The 4528-nt window shown below is 62.6% G+C and overlaps 1 pseudogene; it reads right to left on the reverse strand.

Annotated features, from left to right (window-relative positions):
- Positions 1-1271: 1271 nt before the first annotated feature.
- Positions 1272-4178, reverse strand: LOC142075022 (galactose-1-phosphate uridylyltransferase-like; annotated as a pseudogene).
- Between the last annotated feature and the right edge of the window lie 350 nt (positions 4179-4528).

Genomic DNA, 4528 nt, shown 5'->3' on the forward strand with positions numbered 1-4528 from the left:
GAGTGATGCACAGATGGGGCAGGAGGGACATGGCCCTCCCCACAAATTATGGTCTTGTAGGTAGGAGGAGAGCATTTCCCTCCTCACAAGATACTTCTAGCCCCCAGGAGCCCACTCACGGACTTGACAAGGATAAGGGCTTCATTAAGGAGTTATGAGAACGGCTCTTCAGTGACAAATAAAAAATATTTGTGCAAAGACGTGATGGCAGATGGCACTGGGCATCCCCCCACATCAGCTGTGGAGCATCACTATCTGGGACCTACCCCTGCACGGCCCTGGGGCTTCCCTGGGGGAAGGGGCTACAGTGGGGGGAAAGCACAGAGCTGGTTGCAGCATCCCCCCAGCCCAGGGACAGGGCTGCTGCTACCCCACGCCATGGGGTGGGTACTGGGAGGGGGCAGCAGCACAGTGAGCCAAGCTGGACCCCCTGGCATCCCCTGGGCTAGCGATGAACCAGCCCCTCACTGCATCCCAGCAGCCCTGGTACCCGCGGCAGGCAGGACGAGGGCTGCAGCCTGGCAGCCCCAGGCAGAGAGGAGGAAGAGGAGCAGCTCCAGGGCCGGGCATTCCTGCCAGCAGCATCCATGCAGCAAGTTTGCCAGGCCTCAGCCCTCTCCCAGGAGCTGGCTAAGCCTTGGGCGGCAGGAACTCCTCCTTGCTTCCTGCTCCTCCCCGAGCCTGCAGCGCTCAGAGACAGGCGCAGAGCTCCCCCCAGGGAGGAAAAAGAAGCAACGCAGAGACAGGGACAGCAGCAAGCTGCATGGGGCTGCTGACACATTCCCTGCAGACCCCAGTGTTATCCCCCCATAGCAGCTGGGGGTCCCCACCAGAGCCCCCAAACCTCCCACCCAGGGCCGAGAGTCACCAGGGCACAGGCAGAGGCACTTTGCTTCCAGGTTTTATTGGCCAGAGGGGCTGCGCCCCTCCACAGGGCTGGCAGCACTCCCAGTCCCACCAGTAAGACTGGACTGGGAGGAGGGTGAGCCCTTTAGTGGTGGTAGGAGCACGCTGCGGAGGCAGGAAGACGCAGCCTGGGATGGGGAAGGAGACAGAGTACACGGTGATGCAGCAGGATTAGGACTGGGGTACCTGAACAGGTAAAACCAGTCCCCAAGCCAGGACCAGCTGTGACAAGGCTCAGGAGAAGCTGGGAGACCTGAGGGCTCACAAGTGACACGAGTTCCCAGGCTTCAGCTCTCACGACCCCCAGCTGACTCCTCTCCCTGGCCTCACCCAGCAGAGCCGAGAGCTGGCTCCACTGCTCCCTGTCACAACGTCTCCTTGGCCCTCTGCTTGTAGTGTGCCTCGGGGCACAGTGTGAGGGGCAGCCAGCAGCTGGTCCTGGGGACGGCCCCAGCATGGGTCCCCACGGCTCCCCACTGCCCCCTTCCAGCCACACTCGCCTGCTCCAGGGTGAGGTCCCACTGCGCCTGCACCAGCATCTTGTAGCCCACCATGAACTTGCAGACGGTGGCGGAGCAGAGCAGCAGGGGTAATAGTGGGCATGGAGCTGCCAGTGCCTGCAGTGCTCCTCCAGGTAGGGGCCCGTGGGGGCTCCTGCCGGGGGTGCAGCCATTGCGTGAGCCCCAGGGAGGGGATGAAGACGCAGATGAGAGGGTCTTGAGGGTCACTTAGCCACACCACTCACCATGTCAGCCCATGGAGTAGGGAAGGAGACTTCAAAGAGGTTGTCATACTTGATGAGCAGCCTCTGCATGATGGAGGCCAGGTCTGCAGGGGAGTGCCAGGCGGTCGCACCCCAAGCTGGTCAGCCCCCACTGAGGGCAGGCAGCACACCCAGCTGGGGGAGGGGGTCACCCTCAGCACCCCTCCCTGGGTGGACAACGGTGACAGGCAAGAGGGATGCACTGGCCAGTCCCCCCCCATCCATGCAGACAGCCTGAGCAACACAGCAAGAGGAGTCCCCATTCCTAATCAGCCAGCACCCCAAAAATATGGGGCACCACATGCTTCATCACCCCAAAAAGGACAACAGTCCCCCCACTGGTACAGCCTGCACCTGGATGCACAGCTCCTGCCCTGGCATAACAGAGGTGCCCGTCCCCCACAAGCCAAACCCGGCAGCCCTGCACCCCAAGGGGGACACAGACCCTCTGGTACCAGCGAGGCTGCTGCAGAGCTGCCTCCTAATGAAGGCCGAGCCCAAAGGACATGGGACGGGGGCTGGCGGAGTGCAGAGCCACTCACTGTCCCTCTCGCCCTCGCAGAGGTCCTGGAGGCAGCAGACGTGGCGGCGGGGCAGCAGCAGGATCTGGAAGGGCCAGGTGGTCCAGTACGGCACCACGACCAGCCAGTCCACGTTCTCCACCACCAGCTGCTCCTGTGGGACACTATGCTTGATGGGGACACGCGCAGCCCCGACACCCCGGGGATGGGCGCTCCCGGGGGCCCTGCTTTTGGGGGCTGGGGGGCCCACCCCAGCACACATCCAGCTCCCGGGGAAGAGATGACAGCGCGTCCTCACCTTCCGGCAAGCCTCCTGCTCAGCGTACTCTGGCAGCATGGGCATGCTGTGCTGGCTCAGGTGCTGCCGCTGGGTCTGGTCCTCCAGGTGCGCCTCGTTCGGGAGGAAGCTGCTGGCGCACACCTGGGAGGGACCTACCCAATCCCCCTGCCATGCCACCCTGCCCCATCACCCAGCCCAGAGACCCCAACACATCCCTCTGCAGTGCTTCAACATCCCCTGGGTGCTCTGGGCTCACGCCACAGCCCCCCACACACATACCCCTAAACCCTGACAAGTGGGGAGGATCCAGCCATGCCACCCCAACATGGGGTGCTGGTACTCCCCATTTGCAGGGGTGCCCCAGCCATGCTGCCCCCAGGATGGTCCCCAGGAGGGGAGGTAACAGGACAAGTATGGGTGGATCCTCACTGCAGAAAGCTTTGGGACCAGGGGGGTGATTCCTGTTCGCATCTTCCGCCTGGGTTTGTTGTTGTAGAGTCGCCCACAGGGACTCACAGTTAAGCCAGGTCACGGGTGGGACAGCCTCACCTGGCAGTGGAGGTGTGGGTTGGAGCAGCCCATCATCACTCCCTTGTTCTTGAAGATCAACGGAGGAAGAGGTGCAGCCAGCAGGTCCCAGTCCTGGGTTGCCGTGGTGATCCTGGTGCACCAGGAAAGCGGAGCCTTGCACCCGCCTGGAAAGGCTAAGGGGGGTACAAGGTGGGGATGGGGGACCCACATGTGACTGGGAGGGTCCCAACCCCGGGTGCTGCCAGAGCACCCAGCCCCAGCCTCCCACCTCCGCCCAAGCCCCCTGGGGCAGGGAGAGAAGGGCAGACCCCGCCAGCCTCAGACCTGCACCCAGGGGTATGAAGCACCCAGCTCGGCCAACAGCTCTGCCCACGTGTTGATGACGGCCCAGATCTCCGCCAGGGACATGAGGGGCAGCGTCAGGTCCGACCAGGGGTGGAAGCACATCACCTTGCTGCAGAGGAGACACACGTGGCTGGGGCTGCAGGGCATCCTCAGGGACCCCTGTGGCCCTGCTGGGTCACAGAGGGACAGGGGAAGCTGAACAGGGAAGAGACCCCCGAAATCCCCCAAAACAGAGCAGGCATGCACAGAACAGGCACCGCAAGGAGGGGTGCGGGCTCAGTCCTGCTTCATCACATGGGTCCTGGCTGCTGCCGTTTGAAACAAGGGGTGATCGCTGTCACCTGGGGAAGGACAGAGAGCAGGGAGGGAGAGGGGACCAGGGCAGCACCCATGCCCCTCCAGCCCACCCTACAGCCCCTCGCCAGAACCTGAGCCTGGGGGTCCCCAGCAGCCTGCTGTCCCCCAAGAAGTTACCAGGCTCGGGAGCATCGGGCTGCAGCACGGGGAAGACATTTGGGAAGACAAAGGTGCCCTCATACTGGGGGTTCACCCAGATGGGGTCAGGGGAGACAGGGCGGCAGGGGAAGCCTGGATGCCTGGGTCCCTGGCGGTACCTCGCCGTTGGCCCGGGTGGCCCCAGAGGGGGTTCCAGCGGGGCACATCCTCGGGGACGGCTGCTCCAGCAACCCCCTGCGAGGAACGCTTCAACCGGTGGGCTGACACCAGCACCCAGTCATCCTGCAGCGGGTTGTAATGAGCATGCTGGTGCTCTGTGGGGATGTTGTGGTTTAACCCCAGCCAGCAAATAAACACCACGCAGCCACTCGCTCATCCCCCACCTCCGGTAGGCTGGGGGAGAGAATCGGGAGGGCACAAGTAGGAAAACTCCCGGGTTGAGATAAAAACAGTTTAATAACTGAAATAAAACTAAGTAGAACAGTAATAATAACAATGAGAACAGCAACAATAACAGAATACACAAAGCAGGCAATGCACAATGCAACTGCTCACCGACCGCCGACCGCGTGTCGCGAACAGGGGGGAAAAGCCTGCCCCCCCACCCCTGGTATTTATACTGAGCATGACGTCACATGGTATAGAATACCCCATTAGCCAGCTGGGTCAACCGCCCCGGCTGTGCTCCCCCACCCCCAGCTTCCCCTGCACTTGGCAGAGCATGGG

Source organism: Calonectris borealis, chromosome W, assembly GCF_964195595.1.
Source record: "Calonectris borealis chromosome W, bCalBor7.hap1.2, whole genome shotgun sequence".
Taxonomy (NCBI): Eukaryota; Metazoa; Chordata; class Aves; order Procellariiformes; family Procellariidae; genus Calonectris; species Calonectris borealis.